Genomic DNA, 18694 nt, shown 5'->3' with positions numbered 1-18694 from the left:
ATTCCTAATTTGCTGCTTGTTTTCTGCTTGCAGCTCTGCTGTTTAATTCCTTCCTTCACCATGGCAGTTTGTCTGATCAACAATTGATCAAAATTGCCAAACAATAGAAACAAAAATGCAAATGTAAAGCAACATATCACATCTTTTAAAAAAATCTATCAGTGTTTCACACACACTGAATGACTTTAAACTGCAGGGAGCATTGTGTGGCAGTGTGGATATACCCACAGTGATGCCTTCCATCCCCCCACCTCTCAATGGCCCTGCAAACCCCAGTGGCATTAATGCTGGAGGACACTGGTGAGATCAATCTGGCCAGTGTGTGCGTGTGCATGTGCATGTGTGTGTGTGTGTGTGTGCATTTGTGCGCTTAAATAGTTTGGGAAGCACTGGTGTAGAGGGTGCAGATTAAGAACTTGATATAACTGCAAGTGTCTTCAATCGTATACAACGAATAAACTGGGATTTGCAAGCCTTAAATACATTTATAAAGGAGTTTATAGCTTAACTGTTGACAATGCTCAATTTTATTCTGGATCCTTGTGTACTAGTGCATCAGTCTGTTTTTTCAAATGAACGGACTTAAAAACATGCACCTTCATGTCTTAAAACTAGTTTTAGCATGTTTAATGTCTCAGGTACATATTTATATCCAGTTCACACACCTATGGTTAGGCATTCTAACACAATTCCATAATCCAGAAAATTCCAATCTCAGAAATGCCTATAGGTCCCAAACATTCTGGGCTGGAAAGTTTACAGTGTACCAAGATGACAGCCTCAGATATTGGGCCATGTTTGGCCATAATTTGAGGTTGAAAACAGATGGAAATTGTTATTATTTACTCAAAATAAATCAGAAAGGAAAGTAGAAAGGGAGCAGGATCTGCTGTGTACAGTATGTTTGATGGCCATGGTAGAATATTCACTAAAATCCATATTTTTTCAGGAAAAGACAACATTGCTTAATTACTGCGGGATATCAAAAATGACTTTAAAAATCCATTCCACCAATCTCTCACTTCTGCAGAGCTCAAAGAGCCGATTAAAAAACAAATCCATTCTTACAACTAAGCAGAGAGCTGTGGCTTATTTTAAGATTCAACCCTATTAGATGACATTTTAATTTATTTTTTCACTCATACAGTTAGTGAACAACTCTGCATTGTTCCATCAGACCAATGAAATGAAACCTGTAAGCCTTCTTGAAACTGCATCTATTTTCCTTACATCTAAAGAAATGTCACTAAACTTTAAGCATTTGCTTAAAGTGTCACATTTTCGCCTAAGGCATCCAGCTTTTTCCTTTGATACCACTGGAGCAAGACAACTGCATATCATTGTTTTTAAATATGTTGGTATCAGAAAAATAGACGACGGCTCCAAAACCTGTTTGTTCCTTCACCGTGATTAGAGAGTTCAATACATTTGATCTTTTCGTCAGAGGGAGAGCTATGAGAACTGAGATGTATCATACTGAGTGCACAATGGACATTGGTTTCAATTTAATTCTGGTCATGTCATAATAATGACCTAAATTGATTGTGTTACAATGCATCTATTTTTCACATTCTTTACTAGAGAGTCAGACTGGATCAATCCGTCTGATGTGCAAACTATATATTCTGGAGCTGTAGAAAAACTGCTTATACAAACATAATTTAAATTAATTAGCTTCTGGGTACACATAAAACTAGAGATAAGATATGGGAGAGCAAGGGAGCCTGCAGCAGAGAATCATGGAATCATAGAATGGTTACAACACAGAAGGAGGCCGTTCAGTCTTGTGTCCATGACATATTTCTCAAATCTCTCCTGAGCCCACGCCTACCCCTGATCTTCTATTTGCTCCGCCTGCTCCACCCCCTCTCTTCAACAGTATAAAACCCGTCATATTTCTACCTCTCTTCATCTCTGAAGAAGAGTCATATGATGGCATAGTGGTATTGTCACTGGGCTAGTAGACCTAGAGCAATGCTTTGGCGACCTGAGTTCAAATCCCACCACGGCAGATGGTGGGATTCAATAACAGTCTGGAATTAAAAGTTGGATGATGACCATGAAACCATTGTTGATTATTATAAAAACTCATCTGGTTCACTAATTCCCTTTAGGGAAGGAAATCGGTTGTCCTTACCTGGTCTGGCCTACATGTTACTACAGACCCACAGCAATGTGGTTGACTTAAAAAATGCCCTCTGAACAAGGGCAATTAGGGTTGGGCAGTAAACGCTGGCGTAGACATGACGCCCACATCCCATGAATGCATAAAAAAACAGTTTTTCTCTCTCTACAGGTGCTACCAGACCTAATAAGTTTTTTCCAGCATCCGCAGTATTTTGCTTTTATTTTAGTGTTTAATTGAATGCCACTCTCTTCCAGGAATGCCGACCTTGAAGAAGTACTGCTCTTCTCTCCGACAGGATTTCCATTTGCCTCTTTCACTATGTTCACCTTCATTGCTTTCCATTTCCCTCCTGGTATTTGACAAGGTGTTTACCAAAACCCACTTTCACAGCCATATTTCCTTCCTCAGGGACTGACCCCATCTCCGACTTACCCCACGTGGATTCCAACTTAAGTTCCATCCCTCATGTTTTGAATACACCCAGGATTACAGGTATCTCTGGGACACATAACGCTCCTCGGACTGCTGTTCCTGTCGCATCCTGAGATCCACACTCAGTGCCATGCGCCACCATATGAACACACTCGACCTCTCCCTCCAGCAGCTCCAACTCACTCTATCTCTAAGCTGTCATTGTGCCCAGTTTTATTTTATTCTTCATCTCATCCGACGCCTCAGCAAGAAACTTTTTCTCTTCCTTTCAGGCAAGCTTCAACAAGTTATTGATACCAATGCCCATCTGGGACCCTCCACCCCTTTCCATCCCTCTGACCCCATCCCTTCTTCTAATCCCAGCCCTTGCCATGTATTCACCATACCCTCTGATCTTCCCCTCTCTGATGCTGAACGTTCAGTTACTCAACAAAGGACTCAGTTTCATTCCCTTACGCCCTAACCTCAATGAATTTTGGGCTCGGCACAATGCTCAACTCTTCTTCCATCACCTTCGGCTCTATGCTCACTTCTTTAGGCAACAGTCCTCCTCCTTTTCAATGGAGTCTTTCACCTGCCTCCAATTTTCTTCCTCTACCTGGACTCTTCCCCCTGGCCTCTTGACCTTTTCATTGAGAACTGTTGACATGATGTTGGCCGTCATAATTTCTCTGCTCCTCTTACCCATTCTAAACTGTCTCCTTCTGAACTTGCTGCACTCCGTTCTCTCAGGTCCAACCCTGACTTTGTTATCAAACCTGCCGACAAGGGTGGCGCTATTGTTGTCTGGCGCACTGACCTCTACCTCGCAGAGGCTGAGCGCCAACTCTACCTCCCCCGGACCATGACTCCACGACTGAACATCAAGCCATTATTTCCAGGACTGTCACTGATCTCGTCCCCTCTGGAGATCTTCCCTCCACAGCTTCTAACCTCATAGTCTCCCAACCCCACACAAACTGCTTCTACCTCCGCCCCAAAATCCACAAACAGGACTGTCCAGTAGACCCATCGTGCCAACCTGTTTCTGCCTCACTGAACTCATTTCTTCCTATCTTGACTCCATTCTCTCCCCCCTTGTCCAGTTTCTTCCCATCTACATCCACGATTCCTCTGATGCCTTACATCATATCAACAATTTCCAGTTTCCTGGTCCTAACCACCTCCTCTTCACCATGGACGTCCAATCCCTCTACACCTCCATCCCCCACCAGGATGGTCTGAGGGCTCTCCACTTCTTCTTTGAACAGAGGCCCAAACAATCCCCATCCACCACTACTCTCCTCCGTCTGGCTGAACTTGTTCTCTCACTGAACAATTTCTCATTTAACTTGTTTCACCTCTTCCAAATAAAAGGTGTGGCTATGGATATCCGTGTGGGCCCCAGTTATGCCTGTCTTTTTGTGGGGTATGTGGAACATTCATTGTTCCAGTCCTACTCAGGCCCCCTCCCACAACTCTTTTTTCAGTGCATCGATGACTGCTTTGGTGCCGCTTCATGCTCTTGTCTGGACCTGGAAACATTAGTCAATTTTGCTTTTCATTTCCACCGCTCTATCACTAAATGCACACTGGGTGGCCGCTTTGCTGAACACCTTCGGTCTGTCTGCAAGCATGACCCAGGCCTTCTTGTCACTTGCCATCTCCAACACTTCCCTTCCCTTCCTTGACCTCTCTGTTCCCATTTATGGTGATAGACTGTCTACCAATATTCATTACAAACCCACCAACTCCCAAAACTACCTCAACTACACCTCCTCATTCCCTACTTCTGGTAAGGACTCCATTCTATTCTCCTAGTTCCTCCATCTCTGTTGCAACTATTCCTTTGATGCTGCCTTCCAAAATGGTGTTTCTGACATGTCTTCCTTATTTCTGAGCTGAGGTTTCCCCCCACACTGTGGTTGACAGGACCCTCAACCGTGTCTGACCCATCTCCTGCACTTCTGCTCTCATCCGTTCCCTTTCCTCCCTCAAAATCCTTGTCCTCACTTTTCACCCCACCAGCATCTGCATGTAAAAGAATTATCATCCACCAATTCCGCCAACTCCAGCATGATGCCACCACCAAATATATCTTCCCCTCACCCCCCTGGCGGCATTCCATAGGGACTTTTCCCTTTGTGACACTCAGGTCCACTCCTCCAACACCCCCAACACTCATCCCCTTCCCATGGCACCTTCCCATGCAATCACAGACGGTGTAACAACTGCCCCTTTACTTCCTGCCTCCTCACTGTCCAAGGCCCCAAACACTCCTTCCCGGTGAAGCAGCATTTCACTTGCACTTCCTTCAATTTAGTTACTGCATTCACTGCTCACATGTGGTCTCCTCTACATTGGAGAGACTAAATGCAGACTGGGTGACCGCTTTGTGGAACACCTTCGATCTGTCTGTAAGCATGACCCAGGCCTCCCTGTCGCTTGCCCTTCCAACACTCCACCCTGCTCTCATGCCCACATGTCTGTCCTTGGCCTGCTGCATTGTTCCAGTGAAGCTCAACGCAAACTGGAGGATCAGCACCTCATCTTCTGACTAGGCACTTTACATCCTTCCGGACTTAACTTGAATTCAACAACTTCAGGCTGTGGACTCTCTCCTCCATTTTGATATCTATATTTCTCACCAACTGCCTCCCACCACAGGCCCAGTTTGTAATTTGTTCTTATGTTTTGCTTTCAGAGCGTGCTCATCCTTGCTCTGCTATTAACACACTCTGCCACCTGACCTTTATGCCACTATTAGCTCCGGCCTTAGTGTTTAACACTATCATTATCATTCCCATTGCCCGGTCTTCACGGCATCTTTATCAATCTCTCATTAACTCCCACCTATCCCTGACCTTTTATTTTGCTCCACCTGCTCCATCCCCTCTTAAACAGCATAAAACCCATCTTGTTTCTACCTCTCTTCAGCTCTGAAGAAGTCATATGGGCTCCAAACATTAACTTTGTTTCTCTCTCCACAGATGATGCCAGGCCTACTGAGCTTTTCCAGCATTTTTTGTTTTTATTTCAGATTTCCAGCGTCCTCACAATGTTATTTTTATTCAGTCGATCACATTTTTGCCTGCTCTTTACAAGAACAACTCAGCTAGCTCCACAACCCCACCTTTTCTCCGTAGCCCTGCAATATTTTTTTCTCTTCAGATAATTACCCAATTCCCTTTTAGCTACATATCTACAAGGTGTGAAATTACAGTCTTGGAACAGGTCCAGATTTTAAATTTGCTCTGTAAACAGAATCTTTGCAGAGTCATACACAGCGACTCAAGCCCATGCATACACTATCCCTTCTTCCCTGTACTGATTCCCCACTCGCATGCCATCAATCCTATTAGACATCATATAACAAGACATTGGTTTACCAGTCCTTCTGAAGAAAAATAAATTGCTTCTCCATTTCTCTCAGCCGCGACTGAAACCTACCTCTTAAGCCAGGTTCTCTCTGAGCTTGATGCAAGTTTGCGGGGAAAATCAGTTCAGGGAAACAGGTGCTCCTTCACTTCCCTGTAGCTCTGCCAACTGTGGCCAGTGTTAAAACAAGACTCCAAACCCGGCTACAAGACTGAAGGGCAGACAAACAAACTGCAGTTCTAATTCTGGTAATTCCTTCCTAATCCTTTTTGATCACCTTGGAGAAATAAATTCTATGAAAGGATAATCTTTCATAAGTGATTTACACAATAAAATAAAATATCACTCATGTATTTACATTTGAAAGCGGACTACAAGGATTGGAATTCTGAAAAAAAGGACGTGTGCAGTATTGGGAAAAGAAGCCATGGAAAGGAAGTATCAGCACATACTTTGTAAAACTAACCTAGAGTTTGCAATTCTAATAAAAGATAACTGACTCAAATATAATGTTGCATTGTTAATGATTCTCATGAGGGTAAAATCATGAAGATTCATGCCAATTTGACTAGTTTTGCTTGATTATGATTTCCCAACAAAAGTACATTTACATTCCCACTTGTTCATGGGTGATATAACTATAGCTGATAGATATTTGCAACATGTGTATGTCACTCAGTAATTCAAATTCTCTGCTTGGTTGGTGCACACAAGTATCGTGTATAAATGAGAGGAGTTTCAACATTACAGGTCATAGTGGTGATTTCAAGAATGAGAAAACAGTTTTCACACAATCAGTTTACACTCAAGGACACCATTGTATAGAAGACAAGCCATTTTCTGTTAGAATAGATTGGAAGAGTTTTGAAGTAAGCAGTGGTATTATGGGTTCCCTAATGTGAACTCCAAGTTCAGATTGTTGAAGGTTGTGCTTTAAAGACATTATGTCAGGAAATGATGTAATTTTAATGAAGTGTTGGAGATTGTGCAATCAACTGAAACACCAAAAAGTGGGGTGGAAGATGCGGGAAATGAGCCAAGGATCAATGTCAATAAATTAAATATTAAGCAATGAAAACAGCAAACACAGGAGCTGAAAGCAAGGAATAATATCCCTGTTACATCCACAAAATTGAGTATGAATCAAAAGAAAATCACACTGATGGTGTAAGAATATTTCACACTGCTCAGCTTATAGACAGAAATGGATACAGAACTAGAAAGATAAGATGGAACTGCAAAGCAGAATAGTGAGCGAAAGATTGCAGATTAATAATACACCTTATCACATATCTTCATCCCAACTTGCTTCAAGTTTTTTTAAAAATTCATTCATGGGATGTGGGCTTCGCTGGCTGTGCCAGCATTTATTGCCCATCCCTAGTTGCCCTTGAGAAGGTGGTGGTGAGCTGCTTTCTTGAACCACTACAATCCATATGGTGCAGGTACACCCACAGCGCCGTTAGGAAGGGAGTTCCAGGATCTTGACCCAGCGACAGTGAAGGAATGGCGATATATTCCTAAGTCTGGGTGGTGAGTGGCTTGGAGGGGAACTTCCAGGTGGTGGTGTTCCCATTTATCTGCTGCCCTTGTCCTTCTAGATGGTAGTGGTCGTGGGTTTGGAAGGTGCTGTCTAAGGAGCCTTGGTGAAGTCCTGTAGTGCATCTTGCAGATGTTACGCACTGCTGCTACTGTGCGTCGGTGGTGGAGGGAGTGAATGATTGTGGATATGGTGCCAATCAAGCGGGCTGCTTTGTCCTGGATGGTGTCAAGTTTCTTGAATGTTGTTGTTGCTGCACTCATCCAGGCAAGTGGGGAGTATTCCATCACACTCCTGACTTGTGCCTTGTAGATAGTGGACAGGCTTTGGGGAGTCAGGAGGTGGGTTTCTCGTTGTACTATTCTTAGCCTCTGACTTGCTCTTGTAGCCACAGCATTTACATGACTAGTCCAGTTCAGTTTCTGGTAAATGGTAACTCCCAGGATGTTGATAGTGGGGGATTCAGTGATGGTAATGCCATTGAACATCAAGGGGTGATGGTTGGATTCTCTCTTGTTGGAGATGGTCATTACCCGGCACTTGTGTGGTGCGAATGTTACTTGCCACTTGTCAGCCCAAGCCTGGATATTGTCCAGGTCTTGCTGCATTTGGACATGGACTGCTTCAGTATCTTAGGAGTCGCGGATGGTGCTGAACATTGTGCAATCATCAGCGAACATGCCCACTTCTGGTCTTATATTGGAAGCAGTTGAAGATGGTTGGGCTGAGGACACTACCCTGAGGAACTCCTGCAGTGATGTCCTGGAACTGAAATAACTGACCTCCAACAACCACAACCATCTTCCTTTGTGCTAGGTATGACTCCAACCAGCGGAGAGATTCCCCCCCTGATTTCCATTGACTCCAATTTTGCTAGGACTCCTTGATGCCACACCCGGTCAAATGCTGCCTTGATGTCAAGGGCAGTCACTCTCCCCTCACCTGGGGATCTCCACTCTTTCATCCATGTTTGAACCAAAGCTGCAATGAGGTCAGGAGCTGAGTGCCCCTGGGGGTGCCCAAGCTGAGTATCAGTGAGCAGGTTATTGCTGTGTAAGTGTCACTTGATAGCACTGTCGACAACACTTTCCATCACTCTACTGATGATGGAGAGTAGACTGATGGGGCAGTAATTGCCAGGTTGGATTTGTCCTACTTTTTGTGTACAGGACATACCTGGGCAATTTTCCACATTTCCAGGTAGATGCCAGTGTTGTAGCTGTACTGGAACAGCTTGGCTAGGGGCGTGGCAAGTTCTGGAGCACAAGTCTTTAGCACTATTGCCGGAATATTGTCAGAGCCCATAGTCTTTGCAGTATCCATTGCCTTCAGCCATTTCTTGATATCACATGCAGTGAATCGAATTGGCTGAAGACTGGCATCTGTGATGCTGGGGACCTCTGGTGCAGGCCGAGATGGATCATCCACTCAGCACTTCTGGCCGAAGATTGTCGCAGCCTTATCTTTTGCACTGATGTGCTGGGCTCCTCCATCATTGAGGATGGGGATATTTGTGGAGGCTCCTCCTCCTCCAGTGAGTTGTTTAATTGTCCACCACCATTCACAACTAGATGTAGCAGGACTGAAGAGCTTATATCTGATCCGTTGGTTGTGGGATCGCTTAGCTCTGTCTATCACTTGCTGCTTATGCAATTTGGCACACAAGTAGTCCTGTGTTACAGCTTCACCAGGTTGACACCTCATTTTTAGGTATGCCTGATGCTGTTCCAGTACTCTTCATTGAACCAGGGTTGATCACCAGGCTTGATGGTAATTGTAGAGTGAGGAATATCCCAAGGTATGAGGTTACAGATTGTGTTCGAGTGCAATTCTGCTGCTGCTGATGGCCCACAGCGCCTCATGGATGCCCAGTCTTGAGTTGTTAGATTTGTTCGAAATCCATCCCATTTAACACAGTGGTAGTGCCACACAACACGATGGAGGGTATCCTCAATGTGAAGGCGGGACTTCGTCTACACGACAGTGTGGTGGCCACTCATACCGAAACTGTCATGGACAGATGCATCTGTGGCAGGTAGGTTGGTGAGGATGAGGTCAAGTATGTTTTTCCCTCTTGTTGGTTCCCTCACCACCTGCCCCAGACCCAGTCTAGCAGTTATGTCCTTTAGGACTCGGCCAGCTCGGTCAGTGATGGTGCTACCGAGCCACTCTTGGTGGACATTGAAGTCCCCCACCCAGAGTACAATCTGTGCCCTTGCCACCCTCAGTGCTTCCTCCAAGTGATGTTCAACATGGAGGAGCACTGATTCATCAGCTGAGGGAGGGCGGTACGTGGTAATCAGCTGGAGGTTCCCTCGCCCGTGTTTTACCTGATGCCTTGAGACTCATTGGGGTCAGGAGTCAATGTTGAGGGTTCCCAGGGGAACTCCCTCCCAATTGTATACCACTGGGTTGCCACCTCTGTCGGGTCTGTCCTGCCGGTGAGACAGGACATACCCAGAGATGGCGATGGTGGAGTCTGGGACATTACCTGTAAGGTTTGATTCCGTGAGGATTACTTTGTCAGGCTGTTACTTGACTGGTCTGTGAGACAGCTCTCCCAATTTTGGCACTAGTCCCCAGTTGTTAGTAAGGAGGACTTTGCAGGGTCGACAGCGCTGAGGTTGCCATTGTCGTTTCTGGTGCCTAGGTTGATGCTGGGTGGCCCGTCAGGTTTCATTCCTTTTTTGTGATTTTGTAGCAATTTGTTACAACTGAGTGGCTTGATCGGCCATTTCAGAGGGCATTTAAGTGTCAATCACATTGTTGTGGGTCTGGAGTCACATGTAGGCCAGATCAGTTAAGGATAACAGATTTCCTTCTTTAAAGGACATGTGATGAAGTTTTTATGATCTGAAGTGATTGTTGTTATATAGGAAAATACAGAATGAAAAAAAACGCAGATTTTACTGACTGAAAGATGAGTTCATTTGTTGTTGGTTGGTGCTAGTTGGTTAGGCATTAAGGGAATTCCCAGCTCAGTAAGGTCATTGGATCTTTAATATCCACTTGATTTAAAGCAACAGACAGACAATATCTCAGTTTAACATCTGATGTGAAGGATGGTACTCGTGATAATGCAGAAGTCCCTCAATATGGTACTGGAATGAGAGCTTAGATTAATGTTATAAAAACAAAAAACTGCGGATGCTGGAAATCCAAAACAAAAACAGAAATACCTGGAAAAACTCAGCAGGTCTGGCAGCATCAGCGGAGAAGAGCAAAGTTGGCGTTTCGAGTCCTCATGACCCTTCAACACATTAGATTAATGTGTTCAGTCTTGGAGTGGAGCCTGAACACTCAAACCTCTGAAGATGAGTCATACGGACTCAAAACATCAACTCTGTTTCTCTCTCCACAGGTGCTGTTAAGCCTGCTGGGTTTTTCCAGCATTTTCTGTTTTTGACTCAAACCTCCTATTCAAAAGCAAGAGTGTTACGAGCTGATACCATCAAGAAACAAAACCTTGACAAATGAGAAATCATATAGGAAAATGTCCAATTATTTCAGAAAATGGCACATGACCTGTTTGATGTAAAAAGACAAAAACAAGTTGTGACAACTAAAGGTGGAAATGATGGTTAATTCTGGGTGCCCAAGGGAACATCATAGGTGAGTACAGTTTCAGGAGTGGAATGATCCAGTCAAAGTGTTCCGCACATGTTGCTCACACACCTACTCAATATGTCCATAAGCATGGTAAAGGTAGATGGACTTTCAAAAGCATTGTCAAGCTAAAGGTTGTTAAAGTAAAAGGTGAATCTGCCACGCAACAATGAGGAAAGCCATGTTCCCAATCAGAGAGAAAACCGAGAACAAGCTACTGGAAAATAAAATAAGATCAGGTGCAAATGAGCCAAACCCAAGGATATCAACTAAAAGGCTGTTCCAAGCCCTGGCAACCCTTATGATGCCCAGTTATTAGTTACATACAACATACAAATTAGGAGCAGGAGTAGGCCACTCGGCCCCTCGAGCCTGCTCTGCCATTCAATAAGATCATGGATGATCTGTTTGTAACCTCAACCACACATTCCCACTTAGCCCCGATAACCTTACACACCCTTGCTCATCAAAAATCTATCCACCTCTTCTTTAAAAATATTCAAAGACTCTGTTTCCACTACCTTTTGAGGAAGAGAGTTCCAAAGACTCACAACCCTCTGAGAAAAAAAAATTCTCATCGCTGTCTTGCATGGGCGACCCCTTATTTTTAAACAGCGATCCCTAGTTCTAGATTCTCTCACAAGCAGAAACACCCTCTCCACATCCACTCTGTCAAGACCCCTCAGGATCTTATATGGTTCAATCAAGTTGCCTATTACTCCTCTAAACTCCAGTGGATACAAGCTTAGCCTGTACAACCTTTCCTCATAAGACAACCCGCCCATTCCAGATATTATTCTAGTAAACCTTCTCCGAACTACTTCCACCTCATTGACATCCTTCTTTAAATAAGGAGTCCAATAATGTACGCAGTGATCCAGATGTGGTCTCAACAATGCCCTGTATAACTAAAGCATAACCTCACTACATTTGTATTCAATTCACCTCACAATAAACAAAAACATTCTATTAGCTTTCCTAATTATGTGCTGTACCTGCACACTAATCTTTTGCAATTCATGCACTAGGACACCCAGATCCCTCTGCATTTCAGAGCTCTGCAATCTATCACCATTTGGATAATATGCTTTTTTATTCTTCTTGCCAAAATGGGCAATTTCACATTTTCCCACATTATTTTCCATTTGCCAAAATGTTTGCCATTCACTTAAACTATCTGTATCCCTTTGTAGCCTCCATGTCTCCTCTTCACAGCTTACTTTCCTATCTATCTTTGTATCATCAGCAAATTTAGCAACTATACCTTCAGTTCCTTCATCCAAATCATTTATATAAATTGCAAAAATTGAGGCCTCAGCACTGATCCCTGTGACATGCCACTCGTTAAATCTTGCCAATCTGAAAATGATCCATCTACGCCTACACTCTGTTCCATGCTAGTTCGTCAATCTTCTATCCATGCCAATATATTACCCGCTACACCATGAGTTTTTATTTTCTACACCTTATCAAATGCCGTTGATGTGGCACCTTATCAAATGCCTTTATGAAATCCAAGTACAGCACCTCCACCAGTTCGTCCTTATCCATAGCACACGTCACTTCCTCAAATAACTCCAATAAATTGGTTAAACATGATTTCCCTTTCAGAAAACCATGTTGACTATCCCAAAGACATTATATGAATTCCTCATCCAGGCTATTTTTGCCCATTTAATTTTTCCAGTCTATATGTAGATTAAAATCCCCCGTGATAATTGCCATGCCTTTCTGACAAGCCCCCATAATGTATTTTTTGATACCCCATACTACCATGTGATTATTGTTAGGGGGCCTGTACATCACTCCCAAAAGTGACTTCTTGTCTTTATCATTCCTCATCTCTACCCAGGCCGCTTCTATATCCTGGTTTCCTGAACTTAGGTCATCCCTCCCTATTGTGCTAGTATCATCTTTAACTAATAGAGCCATCCTCCACCTTTTCCCAGCTTTATGTCTTTCCTACATGTCACATATCCTTCAATAGTCTGGTCCCAATCTATGTCATCCTGCAGCCATATCTCTGTAATGGCTAACAGATCGTACTTATTTATCTGCACTATCAGTTCATCTGTTTTGTTTCACATGCTATGTGCATTCAGATACCGAGCCTTTAGTTTTGTTCTTTCATTATTTTTGTAACCTCTAGCCTAATCTGTTAATTGACTATTAGATTTGTACGCTTTGGCCTTTCCTGTCATGTTCTGTTTATCATTTCCCATATTAGTACCTTTCTCTCTTGCCTTGTTTCTACTCTTTAATATAACACATCTTCCTAAATTTGATCCCTTGCCCCCATTATTTAGTTTAAAATCTTCTCTACTTCTCCAGTAGCGGCTCGCTAGAACCCTGATCCCAGCACTGTTCAGGTGTATATTGTTCCAATAGTACAGCCTCCACTTTCCTCAGTACTGGTGTCACCAATGCCCTGTATTGAACCGGAACCCACTTCTCCCACATCAGTCTTTGAGCCATGCATTCATCTCTCTAAGTGTATTTGCCCAATGCCAATTTGCCTAAGTCTCAGATAATAATCCAGAGATTATTACCTTTGAGGTTCTGCTTCTTAATGAGGTGCATAGGGCACTGGGCAGGCAACACAGCCTTCTGGACACTCGCTCTTTGCTGCAGAGAACAGTGCCAATCCCCTTCACTATACTGTCCCCTACTACCACTACATTCCTGTTTGCTCCCCTCACTTGAATGGCTTCCTGTACCATGGTGCCATGGCCAGTCAGTTCATCCACCTGGCAAACCTCACTTTCGTCCACAAAGGTTGTGAGCACCTCAAACCTGTTTGACAATTGCAAAGTCTGAGACTCCTCCACTGCTGTCTGCTCGGTCCCATTACCCACTTCACTCACGTTCACATCCTCCTGTCCCTCACTGCTGCTCAAAACAGACAACTCTATTCTAAGGGGTATGACCCCCTTCTGGAACAAAGTGTCCAGATATTTCTCCCCCCCTGATGTTGCGCAGTGTCTGCAATTCGGCTTCCAGATCAATAATCCTGAACTGGAATTCCTATAGCTGCTTACATTTTCTATAGATGCATTTGTCCTGGGATGCCTTAGTGTCCAGAGGAGCCCACATTCCACAGCTGCATATTAAATGTGAGTATCACCTACAACTAAAAGTTGTACATTTCTTAATTACTTAAGTTCCTTAGACAGCACCTTCCAAATCCACAACCACTGTCATCTAAAAGGACAAGAGCAGCAAATAGATGGGAACACCACCAGCTGGGAGTTTCCCTCCAAGCCACTCACCATCCTGACTTGGAAATATATCATCGTTCTTTCACTGTCGCTGGGTCAAAATCCAGGAACTCCCTCCCTAACAGCACTGTGGGTGTACCTACACCACATGGACTGCAGCGGTTCAAGAAGGCAGCTCACCACCACCTTCTCAAGGGAAATTAGGGATGAGCAATAAATGCTGGTCTAGTCAGATACGCCCACACCCCATGAATGAATAAAATAAATTAAAAAAGCATGTGTTTTAGGTAATTATTTTAATTATTTTATTTTATTTTAAAGTGTGTCTGTCTTGGTCACATCTGCTATTTATTGTGCAGTTTGCCTGTTAAATCAATTGTACATCATATTAGCCTTGAATGTTAGAGTATATATATATATAATAGAGTATAGATATTGTAAATTGTTTATCTTTCTGACCTTGCATAGTGAAGCTTAGTTTTGCTTATCTAAAACCTGTGGACTCATATGGCTTTATTCTGATATTAAGTGTCTTGGATCTCAAACTTTGTTTATTTTAACCAAAAGTTACTGGTCCCTAACTGGATCGTACTAAAAACTTGGGGGTGTGGTTCAGGATCACAAAGGTGAGCTTAGATCTCTCAAGTTAAATTTGTGAAGCCCACGAGTCGTGTTTCAGAAACCTGGGTGACCAAAACTGCGTCTGTTTAAATCAGCTGCACTTTTAAATGCGCTGCCTCCTCCACGAACCCTGGGTGTGTGAAATTCGTCCCGCCCCCCCGTACCCTTTGCCCCTGGCGAAAATGGTGGGTGCCTGCCTTGGGGGCTGGACTTCCGAATTCCGAGCTTGGGCAGAATTTTGGCTGAGTGGTGGAGCCATTCCGGCTTTGCGAAAATTTGGGCCAAGGAATATGGGGAGCAGGTGGAAATCCAAAATCAGCCAGGATCGTATTGAATGACGGAACAGGTTCAAAGGACCGTATGGTCTACTCCTGCTTCCATTCCTTGTATTCTTATTTTCTTAACCCATGGGCCCAGAATAGCTGTGGATCTGCTTCAGCTTTATTGCTGTGACTTTGGTACACAGCACTTCCAGCAAACTTACGGTGGAGAGTCGGAGCAACTCCAGGAAATTCCAAACTATTATCCAGATAAAATGGGAGATGTATTTCAGAGATGCAAACATAAATGGTGGTGACTTCAGTTAAAAATGTGTTTGAATTTTCAAATCAGCTACATCAATGTCTTGTTGTACTGGGAGCTAGAATCTGTGACACTGATAAACTCCTTCAACATGTATCAGGTATCCTTTACCCAAAACACAAAAATAATATCCTTGGCTTCAATAAGAGATACATAGGGTGCAAAAGCAAGAAAGTGACATTAAACGTTTTATAAAAATCTGGCTAGAGCACAGACGATGTTGTGTCTAATTCTGACCACCAGACTTTATAAAGGGGGTCAAGGCCTTGGAGAGGGTGCAGAGGATATTTACTAGAATGCTCCCAGAGATGAATGAGTTCAGGTAAATGGAGTTCAGGGAGAAACTGGTGTTTCTCTCCTCAGAGCGGAGGGGGTTAAAGGGAGATTTTATAGAAGTGTGAAAGATCTCGAAGAGTGTTGATAGAGTAAATAAAGAGAAACTGTTTTCTGTGATAGAAGGCTCAGTAATCAGAGGACACCAACAATTGGCAAATGACCCAGAGAGATTGTTTTCTGCAGCCAGTTGTTGTGATCTGAAATGCATTGCTGGAAAGGACAGTAAAAGCAGATTCAAAGCAACTTTCAGAAAGGGATTGGATAAATAATTTTAAAAAGAACAATATACAGGGCTTTGTGGAAAAAGTGAGGCTAATTGGATAGCTCTAACAAAGAGCCAGCACAGGGCAAATGGGCTAAATGGCCTCTATCTGTGCTGTATCATTCCATAAGATTAAGGGGTAAAATGATTTTAGAACATCTTAACTTGCTGGCAGACCACTCAGAACTGGTCATGAATTGACTTGAAAACCAGGATATCATGATTCAATATGTGGATGGCCGGGAAGTTATGCTAACAATCCGTCAAGGTGTTGATTAATTTGCATGAACATTTTAGCCTCAGCAAGGTAGTTCTGGCACAAACAATGCTACTTATTCTGGTTCCTTCAGCAGCCACTTAAATGGGATAAATCAACCAATTCCAGTCAGTGCTGAGGTACAGGACACTTTCTGCACTTGCCTCTGCTGAGATCTGGATTGAATCATTTCACACAGGGAATGGGATTTGTGATATACTTTGGTCCAGAGACACATGGAAATGAGGGAATAAAGGAAATATTCAGTGTAACTGATCGAGCAAACTAAAACGCAAGTTCAGTATATAATTTACTTGTGCCTAAATTCCTTGATAGTTTATCCCCATCTAACAATTCATTCACTTTTTACAGCAGCTTTTTTAAAACATTAAGATTACAACAACAATGCACAGTTCGTTGAGTCAATTTTGAATATCCTAACTGAAAAGTTTTATTTAGTATTACAGCAGAAATATGTGTGGGTTAGAGACGAGACAACGGTGGGAATTTTCCGGCCCTGTTGGTATTGGGCATCACGGAGGGCGGGGGGGGGGAGCGGGAACAATATGACAAGGAGGCCAAAAATCGTGAAACCACTTTGCGATTGTCCACTCCACCAGCCAATGGCGGGGCCGTGGTTCCCGCCGCCGGAGGTCAGGAACATTATTCTCAAACATTTACATCTCATTATCAGCCCTGCTCACTGGAATCATCTCCCCAGGTCAAATTTACCGCCCACAGCGGCGAGACTTCAGAACAGCTTCAGGACGGCCTTTAAAAGCTGTGCACCTGGTGACCTGAGCTTCGAGAGGAGCTTGGGGGTGAGTGCGCACAACCTTGCACAGCACTCGCGAGCATCACCCATGGGACATCAAGTAGGAGGCGCCGCACATTGGCATGGGGCACAGGCAAGTCACTTTCTCCCAGTTGGCTTTCAGTGCGGTGTCGTGGCCAGGGCTCCAGTGCTCCCATGCGGGTCAGGCCAGGGTCGGGGGGGCAAGCAGTTGAGGGGGAGGAGGGGGTAAGGCAACACAGACTGAAAGAAGTACACAAGCACATGCCGGGGGTTTGTGGGGAGGGGGGGAGTTGTGGGGAGTGGGGGGTTGTGGGGAGGGGGGGGTTGTGGGGAGGGGGGGTTGTGGGGAGTGGGGTTTGTGGGGAGGGGGGGTTTGTGGGGAGTGGGGAGTTGTGGGGAAGGGGGGGTTGTGGGGAGGGGGGATGTGGGGAGGGGGGGTTGTGGGGAGGGGGGGTTGTGGGGAGGGGGGGGTTGTGGGGAGTGGGGGGTTGTGGGGAGGGCAGGTGGTGGGGGAAGCAGCCAGGCGCCTGGAAAAGTTTGTCAAAAATGAACATCCTTCCCCAGCTGAGGCCGTTCAGCTGCAGCTCCATTGACTCGCTGGGAGTCCGGCCTCTGAAGTTTTACTGCCCACTCCAGCAACACTAAAGCATGAAAGTGCCACCAAATTCTCCAGAACGTTTCACCCCCTCAGGCGCAGACTGCAAATTAATGTGTGTTTCAGGGGGCAGCAGAACAATTGTCTGACTGGGCAAGTTGTACAATCCCCTTGTGAAAGGGGCCATGGGGCAGTCACTGGTGGAGACGCTCACAGCCCCTTGCAATGTCTTTATTCAGGTTTGGACCAGTCTCCATTATGATTCAAGCTGACAGCGCAGCCTTGCAGTGCGGGATAGGAGAATGCCTGTGCCTGAGCTGAGAGCACAGGATGCAGTCCAATGGGCAAAGCTGCTGCCATTCGGTCAGGTGGACTGGGGCCGGAGTGGGTGGGGTTTCAGACACCCAATGAGTGCATTACACACTGGCCATCCAAGTGGTGGCCAACACCCCCCTGCATGTGTGAAGGAGCCTTCAGGCTTAACCAAGAGAGAGTCTTAGTGCACATATGCTAACCCACACGTCTCTCTTTGATCCTGCAGGAGGAGAACATCAGGATCATGGAGCCTGGTGACTTAGCCTCATGGTTACAGGGAGCAGAGAGGAAGAAGAAGGCGGCAGAGGCACCTGGCTTAGCAAAGGGTGGAGCACTTCCCTCAAGATGAAGGGGTGGCAGTGCCCACTGCACACACAGCTGAAGAGCCATCGCTCATTGGCGCTTCACTAGACTCAGGGTCCATAGACAGTGCCTGTCTTTCCTGCAGATGACTGAGAATCAGTGTTGCCGAAGGCTGTGCATGTTTAGGGAACTGGTCAGTCACATCTGCCAGGATTTAGGATTTAGCCCCATGGGGACATGGAGGGCATCCACTGTCAGTGGCTGTTAAAGTGACCACAACACTCAATTTTTACGCCAGTTGCTCCTTCCAGGGCTCTACAGGACCTGTGCAGGATCTCACAAGGCTC

At 44.7% G+C, this 18694-nt stretch overlaps 1 protein-coding gene across 2 annotated transcripts in view; it reads right to left on the bottom strand.

Annotated features, from left to right (window-relative positions):
* LOC144679217 (cadherin-18) overlaps positions 1–18694 on the bottom strand; it is a 714816-nt gene that overhangs the window by 353767 nt on the left and 342355 nt on the right. The window contains exon 1 of one of the 2 annotated variants that reach the window (XM_078539658.1): positions 5990–6077. The exons of the other annotated variant lie outside the window; for it this stretch is intronic. The gene's annotated coding sequence lies outside the window, so the exon portion shown is untranslated. Of the gene's footprint in view, positions 1–5989; positions 6078–18694 lie in introns of those variants that run through there. 2 annotated transcript variants of the gene reach the window in all.

This window comes from Cetorhinus maximus, chromosome 3 (assembly GCF_964194155.1).
Source record: "Cetorhinus maximus chromosome 3, sCetMax3.hap1.1, whole genome shotgun sequence".
NCBI lineage: Eukaryota > Metazoa > Chordata > Chondrichthyes > Lamniformes > Cetorhinidae > Cetorhinus > Cetorhinus maximus.
Note: the sequence above shows the minus strand (reverse complement) of the source record. Positions and strands in the feature narration are given on the sequence as shown.